We start from the raw sequence: 13,892 nt of genomic DNA, 5'->3' as shown, positions 1-13,892 counted from the left end.
CGAAGCCCGCCTGCGCCCGCCTCGGAAGCGGCGCGCGACTCGCAGCGCCTTGAGGTGCCTGCCCCGGTTCTCCTAGGTTGAGGCGCGGCCCTCTAGTGAGCCCGAGCCCCGCTGCATTTTATTTTATTTCATTTCACTCGAGGTTTTGCATAGACTGAAGTTTTGTGGGTTAGATTCAACTCGGGACCTCCTCAAAGAGGACCCTTTTATTTTTTTTTTTTTCCCCCCAAAATGGCAGCCTCCAGCCGCGCACAAGTGTTAGATCTGTACCGGGCGATGCTGAGAGAAAGCAAGCATTTCAGCGCCTACAATTACAGGTGACCCGGTGGGCGGCGGGGTCCGGGAGGTCCGGGGTGAGGGGAGCTCGTGTCACGTGCCGGAGGCTTTCGGACGGGGATGCGGAGGCTCTGCAGCCGAAAATCGTGCCCCTGTCTACCAGTGGCCCTCTGAAACCTTCGGGGAAGAGCAGGGGGGGCTTGCCTTTTATTGTATTAAAGAAGAGGTTCAAATCTTGTGGGGTTTTCCCCCGAGTCGAATACGGTGGTTCTCTGGAAATGTGGTTACTGGTGTGTTTCTGTGGACGTGGAAGCTGCCGAGGCTCAAGCTAGGACCCGTTCGTCGCATGTATGGAACTTCCCATAGGACTGGGAAAGTTGATAGTGAAGTAAGCAATCAGTAGCACATGTCCGCAAGCTGAAAGCTCGCTCTAGCCACTTTTTTAATAGCCTAGTAGGTGTCTTAACTAGTTTTTTTGGTTGCAAGAATCAGAAGTAAATCCTTTCTGCATAGGGCACTGGCTTTGCGGAGGGGTGGGGTGAAGGCATGGTTTGTAAGGAGGTTCAGGTAGCGGTAAAGGAAAGAAAAGTCTCACTAACTTCCAGGGGCTAAAAACATTTCCCTTGTCTTCACCAGATGGGTATACAGTTTTAAAAATCTTTGCAACAGGAGAATGAGAATCTAAACTTACGTCCCTCAATGTGGCACACAACTTTATCTATGCCTGGTCCCTCTTCATATATATTCTTGAATTCCTTATACCCTTCATATATCTTTGTCTATCTCCCAGCCTCTGCTTTCTTTTTTGCTTCCTTATAACTTCTAACCCATCACTACTGTATGAATTCTCTCTCTCGATCCTTTCAGATTTGGTGTTTCCTATTAACTACCTGATCCTGTCCGTTTTAGTATGAGCCATATTTAGGCCAGGTCTCACTTTGGGTGATTGGCCAAGCCAAGTGTCCTAGGAGAGAGCCTACCCTTGGAAAGATCTGATGAGATAGGTGTCAACTTCCCAGTGAGTATATGAGCTATGAGGCCCTATGATAAGTAGAGCCAGTACAGTTCTACTGGTTCTGGGAACACTAAGCCTCTCTAGCAATGACTGTCTAAGTTTTAAATACCTGCATAGAAAAGGTATTCTTCCAATAAATTTAAGAACAACGTCTGGGCCATACCAGTGAGACCATATTCACTCAGATAGCTAAAAGAAACCTTGCGTGAGAGCGTATGGCTTTACTTAATGACATTGCCTTTGGAAGGCAAAGTTTGTAAACGTCACAAATACTGGTGGAATTTTTAGCAAAAAATTAACGTAGTGCTTAGCACCAAGAACTTCACCAAGTCTCTTGAAGAAACCTACAAAATATGCAGGTGAATAAACGGTAACCAGGTATTTACACTACCATCTGGCAGAAGATATTTTTGTCATTTAGATTTTCTGAGCATAAGCAAGAACTGGGAATCAGCACACAGATCACACACTGAAGAGATAGCCGCAGGGATGGGGTAGATGAAAAAGAAACGCTGTGTAAAAGTCAAGTAGGAGCCCGCAGACAATATATTACCTTCAACAAGTCACTCAACCTTAGTATTTCAATTTTCTTGTTTGTAAAATTAACCTGTTGGACTGGGTAATCTCTAAGGATTCTTACATTTCTAAAAATCCATTTGGAAATGATTTATGAGCCAGGTGGCGAAATCTACATTTGAGGGAAAGTTTTATTCAGTGAATAAATGCCAAGTCAACAGGAGTAAACTGCAGGAAAATCATTCAGCGCTCATAGGCAAAAAATTGGAAATGAGTATCTGTATAAGCCACTGTAAAGTAATAGACATTCAGAAAGTAATTGTTTAAATTATACTTTGAATAATGCTTTTGAACCAAATTTATTAAATACATGTAAATATATTAACTGTAGAGATCCGATAATCATTTTACACTATTTCTTGAAATCATGGACTTAAAACCTGAGATTCCCACTAGTATCTCTAAGATAATAAATGTACTTATTAAAAAAGAATGTTCTTCTTGTTTATTAAGGCTATATCTTACAAATTTCAAAGACATCCCCTTCCCCTGTATAAAGTTATTTCTGTTGTCTTTAAACACGCTAAGCAGTCTTGTCTTGAGTTCATCCTCTTCTCTTGAGATTTAACTCAATCATGACCTTATCAGGAGAGAGGTTTTCCTAATTCTTCTCATCCACAACCCCCATCTCCATCTAAACCGGTCCTTTTCCTAAGTGTGATTTTACTTCATTGCTTCCAAAAACTCTGCCTGTGCCATAACCAAAACCTGGAGCTACAAAGATGGGAGCTTTGGACTCAGCAAGGCCCATCAGTGGCTTTTTTTAACAGATCTTTGTGGGACATAGTTATAGAAACCATTTTCGCAAACTGTTAAGTGCTGTGATAGGCATGCACGGGGTGGGGTAGAATCAAGAATACTTCCAGAAGATGACATTGGATTGAAGGCATAAAAGCAGGATAGTGTGCTCAGATAACAACAAACAGCAGAAGATTATTTAATTTCTGGAGCGTTAGTGTGACTTATGAGGTGACAGAGGATGAGACTGAGGGTGGAAAGGGCTACATACATATTCAAGAACCCAGGCACCATGCCTTAGACATGGGCTTTATTCTTAGCTAACGGGCAACCAATAAAGCATTTTAAACCAGAAAAAGACATGGCCAAATTTACATTTTAGGTAGGTGACAGGCAGCAATGGAGAAGATAATTTTGAGGACTCAATACAAGGGCACCAAATGGATGTTGATTACAGCAGTGCTGAAGAGATTAGGGTCTTAATGAAGGAAAGAATAGGTGATAGAGAAAAAAGGCATATTAATATAGGATAAAATTGTTAGAACCCTATGAATGTTTGGATTCAGGAAGAAGGAAGAAGGGAATCTAAGCAGAGTCTAGAATCACCTCCAGGTTACTAGTGAAGAGGAGGCTCAGAAAGATTTAAGTGTAAAGTTTTTCCATTAACTGACTTAAGAAATACAGAAATAGGTGGTCTTGCAACAAGAAGACTTTTAAATACATCTTTGGGCATCTTGAGTAAATGTCATCTGATGTGCAGCAAAGGCAATTATTCCCAAGCATCTACAACTCCGGGGAGCAAACAGGGCCAGAGTTACCATTATCACTTGCTGTGTGACCCTGGTGAGTAGGGTCACAGAAGTCAAGATAGTCTCATGTTTTGGGAACGTCTTTGTGGTCAGGGTGACTTGCTTTAGCAAGGTCCAGTAAATAAAGATGGAAATGTGCCTGGTTTGGGCAGTATGGAGATCTCTAGGGACTTTTATTTACCAGAGCAGTGCCGGTGAGGTGGTTAAGGCAAAACCCAGATGGCGGGGTTTGAGACGTGAATCAGAAGGAAGGAAGCAGACAGAGTGAGTGTAAACCGACCCACCAACCCAGGAAGTCTGGTTACCATGATATGGGAGTTTGGATAACTGAGAGCAGGGCCCCACAAGAAGTGAGAGGTGGAGTTTCTGACAGCACAGTTGGTCCTGGGACAGGAGGAGGGGCACTTTTTCATGAGTAGGGTGACGGAAGTGGTGATGTGGAAAGGATGGGAAGTTGACATGATTCTGGCCATGCCTGACGCCAGTGTCTGGATACACTGGAAAGTAAGTGCATGTTGAAGAAGCACCATGTTCTCAGATTTATTATTACACGTATCAAACACGATTGTCGTTGTAGATGTGCTTGTCTCCACCATTTTTCCTTGAGTGTCTGTATTCTGTTCCTGTCTTATGTCTGTATTCCTAGTGCTTAGCACAGTAATTGTCTAGTGTAAACTTATGAATATTTGTTGAAAAGCAAGAGGAAATTGTATTCAGAGGTCATTTTTATCAGCCATTTTCCTGTTACAGATTAAAAATACTATAAAATGTGGGGCACCTGGGCGGTTCAGTTGGTTAAGCGTCTGACTCTTGATTCCGTCTCAGGTCATAAATGTCATGGTTTGTGAGTTTGAGCCCCTGAGCACTCTGTGCCCATAGAGTGGAGCCTGCTTTGGATCCTCTGTCTCCCTCTCTTTGCCTCGTTAGAAAAATATTTTAAAACGTGAGACAAAGCAAAAATAATGCCCCTATGCTTACCAAACTGAGTGTCAGAACTTCTTCTTTCTTCATCAAACTTTTGGATATTATACTTCCTGTAACACTAAGCATTGTGGTGGAAGTTGTAAATCAAAATGAGCCTCCCATTAATGGTAGAGAGTGGTAAGTACTGTTGACCTTAAAAAAACAAAGAGCCCATTATTTTACTAGCATAATGAGTCCCTTTGGGAATAGCAGAGGAATTATGATTCGGGACTTGCAAGGTGTGGTAAATATTGGCCAGCCAGTCTGGAGGACTCAGGAGAGGAACATCACGAAAAGGAGGAGGTTGGGAGGGGCTGCTTGGAACAAAAGACTGTTGGAGGAAAGTGAAGAATTCAGGGCGGTGATGGTTTCTCACTAGCTGAGTCCTGGCAGTTTCTCATTGGCGGGGCTGTTGCTGGGCGAGGAGAAAACCTTCCTTTCTTCTGCTGGAATAACAAAGTGAACTAGACTGGAAGTTCATGGGTGAGCAGTCCCCTACAGGGCTTCCCAACTGCATTTTAAGTAAGATTTCCCTTCACTAATTTTCATAGTATCATCAGGAGTTTATCAGTAAAGTACAAAGGAGGAAAGGCTGACCTCATAAACACCACCTTAAAAATAGACATCATTAGGAATGCTTTTGACTACAAGTAATAGAAAACCTTTACACAGTACTCAAGTAAAGGTTTATTCTCACATAGGGAAGATCTGGAGGTACGTACTTCCTCGAACTGATTTAGCCGCTAGATGACGACAAGATGTCTGAGTGTTTGTTTTCCTCTCATGCTTATACCTACCTGATGGTTGCAAACAGTTATTGAAGTTCCAAGTATCAGCTTTATTCAAGACAAGAAGAAAGGACACCTCAACCAGGAAAGAGCAAGCTTTCTTTTCACAAGGAAAGGAAAAACTTGCCTGCAACCTTTCTAGTGGACTTCTGGTTACAGCACTGACCAGGACTCTGTTACAGTTTTATCGCTAGCTAAGCACAGGGCTGGAAAGTGAGGGTGTAGCTGTTCCAGGCTCTGTAGTGGAAGATGGTGAAGAGAAAAGTGTTGGAATGACTGCTGGGCCCACCAACACTTGGTGTCTTCCACAGCTGGGGGCATGCAGACATGGGTGGAGGAGCACACCAGGCACAGACAGTGAGGTACTGGGGAGGTACAACACAAGGGCCCATGGGAACCAGAGGTAGGTACCTGGCTGAAGCATTGGACTAGAGTTCCATCATAGATGACTTTAAGTGCTCAGCAAAATAGCCAGCAAATGATAAAATGGGTCTAAAGGAAAAGTCAAGACAGGATAAACAGCTTGACTAAGGTCTCACAACTGGTAAATGACAGAATAGGAGCCAGAAAGCCTCCCAGTCCCCAGTGCTCTGCTTTTTCCACAACTCCACACTTTTCCATGGAAACTTCCTAGAATCCCATGCATCCTCTGACTTGACCTTCAGAAGTTTTAGTAACACCATTCCAAAGATACTTATTTTCACAGTTTCTTTTTACAGCTGAATTAGCTCAACAGGCTCTCTAGTTTCATGACTGATAAACTGCTAATTGTTGATAAATGTCAGGTCTCAGTTACTACCTGCTACACAAAGGCAACATTATTGAAGTCTCTGATTGCAGTCTTAGCGAATGGACTAAATAATGATTCCTATTTAGTAGTCTGTTCTCTCTTTGAACTAGAAGCTGAGGACGTGGAACCTTAAGCTCCTGGACACAACAGGAACCAAGCAGAGGGTTTCCTTCACAGGTTCCTATACTCGCTGTTGCAGATCTTTTCACATTGACAACCTTTTCTGCCCCATGTGCCACTGATCGCTCAAGAATACTAAGGTGAGGGGCACCTGGGTGGCTCAGTCAGTTAAGCCTCCGACTTCGGCTCAGGTCATGATCTCACAGCTCGTGGGTTCATGCCCCCCATTGGGCTCTGTGCTGACAGCTCAGAGCCTGGAGCCTGTTTCGGATTCTGTGTCTCCCTCTCTCTCTGACCCTCCCCTGTTCACATTGTCTCTTTCTCTCAGAAATAATTAAAAATATTAAAAAAAAACAAAAGAATGCTAAGGTGAATAATACTAACTCTGATGTGGATAGTATTAACACCAAGCACCTTTCTAAAATACCTTTCTTTCTAAAGCACCTTTCTAAAGCAAGACAGCTACACTAAAGACCTTACTGCCAATATTGTTTTGCTTTGGAACAAACGGACAAATCAGTTTGTTCCTAACAGTTCCAGGCCTTTCATAGTATATATGCACTAGTTATTGCAGTAGAGCCTCAGGCTAGATAGACTAGAAACACAGGATGGCCCTGCAGTTATGAGATTGTAGTATGGTTGGGCGCAAGAAATGCACACGTGGGACAGCTCAAGAAACTCAACGTAAGAAACAAATGCAAATTGAAACAGTGCCTAAACACTGGAGATTTGCTGAATGTGGTAGCTCTGAATGAGACACTTGTCATACATAAAGATGTTGTCAGACTCTTATACAGATATTGTGAAAATAACACTGTAGTGATTGTTTCAGTTCTCTGGCGCTAACTTTGACTTCAGTTTTAACTTCATACATCTGTTCTCATATAGGAACTTCAAATCCTTAAATATGTTCTTCATTTTAATAAAGATAATTTCAGCCTCCCCACTGAGAAAATCTTTACTTTTTCTCAAAGTAAAACCTGCCTTTAACCAAAAGTTTCTGATGTGTGGGAAATTCCACAAGAACTCTTGTTCTTTTGCACCTCTTATTCCCTCACTCAGTTTGGAGCCATGCAGACATGCCACCTAGGACAGCTCTCAGGTTGGTGAGCATTAAATGTTGCATTTTACTTTTTGATGTTCTAAGCAAGATTGTAGGATTCCCACCATCTCTCTGTAAAAAGTTTTCCCTTTTCTTAAGTCTTGAAATACATGTATAACCACAGAATTCTGTAATAAGCAGCCAGATTAGAGTTTTGCTCTAAAATGTTGAACAAATCATACCTTTCTGTGAATTATAGTACAGGCTGTGCAAGAACACAGAGAAGGAGAAGAACAATAAAAGAGAAAAAGACAACTATTAAATTTTCTAAATTCTTCCCAAATTTAGTCTTAAATTTGAATTCCTAAGACGGCTCGTAGCACTTTATTAGAACTGTTCTTACCTTACCCCTTCTCTCTACAAAGCCCCACAACAACTCAACAACTAGAGACCATTCATTTGTGCTAAAGAATAAAAGCTTCTTAGGGGCGCCTGGGTGGTTCAGTCTGTTAAGAGTCCGACTTTGGCTCAGGTCATGATCTTGTAGTTCATGAGTTCATGCCCTGCGTTGGGTTCTGTGCTGACAGCTCAGAGCCTGGAGCCTGCTTCAGATTCTGTGTCTCCCTCTCTCTCTCCCCATCCCCCTCTCTCTGTCTCTCAAAAAATAAATAAACATTAAAAAAAATTTTTTTTAGGGGCGCCTGGGTGGCTTAGTCGGTTAAGCGTCCGACTTTCACTTAGGTCATGATCTCGCTGTTCGTGGGTTCAAGCCCCGTGTCGGGCTCTGTGCTGACAGCTCAGAGCCTGGAGCCTGTTTCCAATTCTGTGTCTCCCTCTCTCTCTGACCCTCCCCTGCTCACGCTGTCTCTCTCTCTCTGTCTCCTAAAAATAAATAAAACATTAAAAAAGTTTTTATTTAATTTTTTTAAAGAATAAAAGCTTCTTAGACTCTTCAAGGAAGGATTATTCATTATCGTTGAATACCCTTGAAATTCCCCCACAAAAAATTTTTTTCTTTCATTGCTAAGTTCTGCCATATTGAGTGATCATGGTTTTGAAACATAAGTAAAAATTATATAGATAACTTAGAAAAGAAAATATTTAAAATATTCACCTGCCTGAATGTGGGGTGGGGGGCAGGAATAACGTATTGTTTTTTATTCTTAACAGTAGAGAGAAGTGTTAAAAAAATTATTACATCTATGTATCATTGTTGACTTACTGAGTTTAGTTTTATAAGAGTTTCCAAATTGCACTTATTCTATTTATACTTCCTCTTAGCCCCTAAAGCATTTTGAAAACTTTGAAGAATATATGCAGTAAAACACAATAAAATGAAATAATTGTTATAATTAAAAAATAATAAATGAGAAAATCAGGGCAAAGAGAAAATAAAGGTAGAGAATATATAAGAAAGTAAAATTAGACCACAAAATACAATTATAAGTAAATAGGATTTCCATAAAGTATCTTTAAATTATTGTGTTGTACTAGAGTATACATTTTTTTTAATGCAACTGTACTTAAAAAACATTCTGTTTGAAAACTGCTGTAATGAGCTCCATAGAAAATTGCCTGCCTCTCAATGACTTGCATCAATAGCCTTACAACTACTTTGCCACAGGTGAAAGGTACTTCATCTCCTATTTCTTCTCTTCTATGACCCCTTTGCTGACACTGAATCCCATTTCATCAGATCATAGATTTTTATATATGCCTTAGCATTTATTTTTTTTTGATTAACTGGTTCCTAGCCAATTTAGGAAAATTCTACAGAAAGCAAATTACTTATACAGCTAGATCAGTTACATGGACCAAACTGAATTTCTGGATTTATCAAGAATCAGCTAAATTAAGATGGGTCCTCCTGGCTTTTGTTTAGATTAGCAATAGGTATGCCTTGAATAGGGTTCTTTCAATTGATCTCATCCCTCCTATTTTAAGAAGCAGATTTAGAATTTCCAAAGTTATAATTAATGTATCAGTGCGATATCTTGATTATCTATGTGGCTTCATAGCCACTCATTATTGGAACTCTCTTTGAAAGTATAGTAGTGTTTTTACCTCAGATATTTTGAGATTTAAACAAAAAAAATAGCTCATAGAACTGTCTTTCATGACAAAAGAGAAACAACAATTGCAATGACCTGATGCTAGGACTTCTCCTTTATTTTCTTTTACCCCTTATTTCTTTCCCTAATGTTATCATTCCTGAGCTAATTTGCTTTAAATATTGTTTTCACTATTATTAATAAGAACCATGAGCAAGGCAGTCTTGACATAGAAAGATTCCTGGCCTGGACGCCTGGGTGACCCAGTCGGTTAATCATCTGACTTCTTGGTTTCAGCTCAAGTCATGATCTCATGGTTTCCTGAGTCCAGGCCCCATATCGGGCTCTGCACGGGCAGTGGGAAGCCTGCTTGGGATTCTCTGTCTCCCTCTCTTTCTGCCTCTCCTCCACCCACATGGTCTCTGTCTCTCTCAAAATAAACAAATAAAACTTAAAAAAAAAAAAAAGAAAAAGGAAAAAAAAGATTCCTGGCCTTTGAATCAAGAAACTTATTTCAGGGATACCTTGACTGTCTTAGTTGGTAGAGCATACCACACTTGCTTAATCTTCAAAAAAAAAAAAACTTATACTCAGATTTGAGGTCAACTAGCTACTAGCTCAGTGATTATCATTTACTCCCCAGTACGGCGTCTGTAAATTGAGAATGCTAACATTGCAAAAGTTTCTAGCAGAATGTTTGGCATACAGCAAGTACTACAAAGTCACTTCTCTATTTCAGCAGATAAAGTTAATTAGCTACTACACAGTGATCTTTTATACTGACCGTCCAGCTGCCAAATCTTTGGGATTTGTAGTAGCCAGCAGTCATGTAACCAGCTCAGTTAAACTTGTGGAGTCCCGTTCATTGCCAGGCATTTATTCACAACCCAAAAAACCCTATCACTGTAATACATAGTTTTGACATGGGAGGTTGGTTTGGGCCTTCATTTGGCTAACATTCTTTGGATACCTGCGATGTGCCAGACCCTTTGCTCCCTGCTGGTGGTACAGAGATAAACAGAACATGATCTTTGCCTCAGAGGAGCTTCGTGGTTCAGTGCACAACAGTAATGCACTCACTGAGGATTTTACAACAATGTGGTAGTGGTAGACTGATAGGGAACTGAGCAGCACATTGTGGGAGCAGACAAGACAGTGCAACATAGTCTGTCCAGAAAGGGAAGTAAGGCTTAGAAAGCAGCAGGGGACACCTGAGTGGCTCAGTCAGTTAAGCTTCTGACTTTGGCTCAGGTTATGATCTTGCGGTTCATGAGTTCGAGCCCTGTGTCAGGCTCTGTGCTGATAGCTCAGAGCCTGGAGCCTGCTTCGGATTCTGTGTTTCCCTTTCTCTCTGTCCCTCCTCCACTCACACTCTGTCTCTCTCTTTCTCAAAAATGAATAAATGTTAAAAAAAAATTTTTTTTTTTTTAAAGAAAGCAATGGTAGCTGGCCTGAGCTGTAAAGATTCAGTAGGAATTTGCCGGTGAAGGGGAAGCAGAAGCAGAGGGGACAGATGTGAAAAAAAACCAAAGAGTATAATTGGTGCTGGGTGTGAGGAACTGCCAGAAGTCTGGTGCCCCTGGTGACAGACAGCAGGCAAGGGTAAGAGTAGACAGATCATGGATGTGGCAGATGACAGAGCCCCACATGCCATTCCAGCCTGCTGAGATGTGTTACTAGACAGCAGAAAGCCCATAGGTATTTCATACAGACTTTAGGGACACCCTTAGCTGGATCATCCCAAATGCGATGGAGACCATACATAGAGGCCAGTGAGGAAGGATGGCATTAGTTCAGTTTAGTCAGATGATGGTGAAGGCCAGACTGAGCAATGGTGCTTAATGGAAAGAAGAAACTGGTCTTGAGATGTATTGAGAAATAGAATGAACTGGTCATCGTGATTGGTTGAATATGTTGGATTAGAGAGAATGACTCAAACATCAGAATGTGATTGGAAGGAGAAAGACCATTCCAGATGAAACCCCAAATTTCAGGGGTACTGCCTCCTTAGTACAAGGACGACATTTTCTGTGAGTACCTTTGTGTGCAGTGGTATAGCTTCAGGAGAGTTTTTGGACGTTTCAGGCATGCTTTGAAAGCATCTCTTTCACCCTACATGTTAACTTAATGTGCAACACTATATATACACTTATTTCGCCTTTCTTTTTCCAATTAATGTATCTTTCATATATTAATTTACTTAGTTTGCCAATTAATGTTCATCGATGTTCAATTAGTTCATTGTATCTATTCTCAGACTAGTTATTTTATTTAATCGATGCCTCATTTTATGTCATTAATGCACCTATTACCCTTATATTCTTTTGTTTCTAGGGTAATTTTGGGGTGGATTTAGTATATCCCCCTTTACCTAGTTTGAAGTTAGTTACGTGATCAATTCATTACAATTATAAATATTCTATACCAGGACACCTGGGTGGCTCAGTCAGTTAAGCAACCGATTCTTGATTTCAGCTCAAGTCATGATCTCATGGTTCATGAGTTCTAGCCCTCTGTCAGGCTCTGCGCTGATGGCTTAGAGCCTGCTTATAATTCTCTCTCTCTCTGTCTCTCTGTCTCTCTCTTTCTCTCTCTCTGTCCCTCCCACATCTCTCTGTCTCAAAATAAATAAATAAATGAATAGATAAATAAATAAAACTTCAAGAATGTATATTATTTTGTACTATAATTATTCATTTAATGACCGCATACATTTCAATTTGCATATCCACAGTTTGAGAATAAATACAAATATCTTCCCTATGTGATTATCCCTCCCCAGCATCTGATCCCTAACAATGATGTTGTTTTAAGCACAAATCATTTCTATAGGCAAAAGCGTCTCTTATCTAGAATCTCTTTTGCCCTTTACTAAGCAAAATGCTAAATTAATGAGAAAGTAGTTCCTTGCAGCCAGACTGGAACCAGAACGAGCCTTTGATACTCTACCCTGGTCCAGTTATCTCTTATTCATTTAACAGATGTTTATTGAGCACTCTAAATGTACTCGAGTTCAGTGCTCTGTTTCTTTCCTTCTCGGATCCAGGATGAACAGATTTCAGGACTGGTGGCCCTCTAAACTTGTGGAGTCAAGCATGCCACAATGTTTAGTGGCAACTTAATGCTTTATCCCCAAATTTAAAAACTCAAAGGAAATCACAGAAGGTGATCAGTAACTTAGGGCAGACCCTGCTGGGGAGCCTCCTGGGAAGGGTGTTGCTCACAGACTCTGACCCCTGCAGGCCCCAAATCCTGACTACAGCCTTCATTCTCCGTACCCGGATTAGGCACCTCTCCTTCCCCACAGCTGAAGGACTTCCTTCCCCTGAGACCCTGATACACCCACAGGTCTGTTCATTCTCAGGTTCCTTTGCTTGGTCTTTCCTCTTTTCCCTCTTTGTACCTTTCCATTAACTTTATCACAATCCATGGTTTCATTTGCCACCCAAGTCTGTCCATTTCCAGCCCAAGCACCAGCTGCCATAAGCAACTCACACCGCCTCCAAACCTGCCCAGCTAAGCTGGAAACCGGGCATTCATCCAGGAATGCTCCCTGTTCTTCCACATTCTGCCTGCACGCCACTCAGGCCCATCTCCTCCGCTTCGTCCCCACTTGCTTAGCCCACCCCATCATTACTCCTCACCTGGGCCACTGCACCTGCATTCTACTGTCAGTCCCCTCTGCACCCTGCTCTCCTCACTGCGAGGTTTCTAAATGCAGGTAGCGAACTCACTGAGCAGGTACTGGGCACTGGGCTAAGCATGGTAGGTGGATGATTTCTGCCAGGAAGGAATACCTTGGCTTATCCAGCTAAAGCACCCTGTAAGGAGTACAGGCAGTATTTGAACCCAAAACTTTGACTGGCTCCAAGATATACGTTCTCCTACCCAGCCACCCGCCTCCCTCTACTTAAAATGCACCAGAGGTTTGACATGGCTTCTGGAATAAAAGTCTTTCTTCCTAGCTTTACATGCCGGTATTTGTGTTCTGCCTCCTCTCTTCCTGTCTCTTTTCACTTCAGCCACATCAAACTTCTCCCATTTTCCTGAAGATGCCAAGTGGCTGGAGGCCTTTGTGTGGTCACACACTGATTCCTAGGTTTAAAACACACCTCCTCCCTTCGTACAGCAAATACCTCATCATCTTTCAAAATTCAGCCACTAGGCTGACTCTTCATAAGCCCTCTGACACCTCCCAACCCCGTTCTGTTTCCTTACTAAACAATTTTTTCTTAAGAAAAAAATTTTAGTTGCTTCTCATTGCTCTTGATAAAGTCCAAAATCCTTACCATGGCCTACATTTGCCACAGGGTCAGTTTCCCTGCGTCTTTAGCCTTAGATCATATCACCTCCCCATTTTGGGGGTGCTCTCCTCACACTGGCCCTTTCTTGACTTCCCCTTATATACTCTGCTGCCTCAAACCCTTGCCACTCCTCTGTCTCAAAGGTCTTCTTTCTCCATTCCTTTAGGTCACCCCTCCCTGATCACTCACCTGGACCCCAGCAAAGGCACTCCCCAGTCCTGTAAGCTGTCACAAGACTGTGACTTCTGTGGGGCGCCTGGGTGGCTTAGTCGGTTGAGCGTCCGACTTTCGCTTAGGTCATGATCTCACGGTTCGTGGGTTCGAGCCCCGCGTCAGGCTCTGTGCTGACTGCCAGCTCAGAGCCTGGAGCCTGTTTTAGTCTGTGACTCCCTCTCTCTCTGACCCTCCCCTGCTCATGCT

At 42.0% G+C, this 13,892-nt stretch overlaps 1 protein-coding gene across 5 annotated transcripts in view; it reads right to left on the bottom strand.

Annotated features, from left to right (window-relative positions):
• Window positions 1-13,892, bottom strand: part of FARS2 (phenylalanyl-tRNA synthetase 2, mitochondrial) — a 608,095-nt gene that overhangs the window by 523,168 nt on the left and 71,035 nt on the right. The gene's annotated exons all lie outside the window — the stretch shown is intronic.

This window comes from Crocuta crocuta, unplaced genomic scaffold (genome assembly GCF_008692635.1).
Source record: "Crocuta crocuta isolate KB4526 unplaced genomic scaffold, BGI_CrCroc_1.0 scaffold24, whole genome shotgun sequence".
Classification (NCBI taxonomy): Eukaryota; Metazoa; Chordata; class Mammalia; order Carnivora; family Hyaenidae; genus Crocuta; species Crocuta crocuta.
The sequence above is the reverse complement of the archived record's forward strand: the minus strand, read 5'-3'. Positions and strand labels throughout refer to the sequence as shown.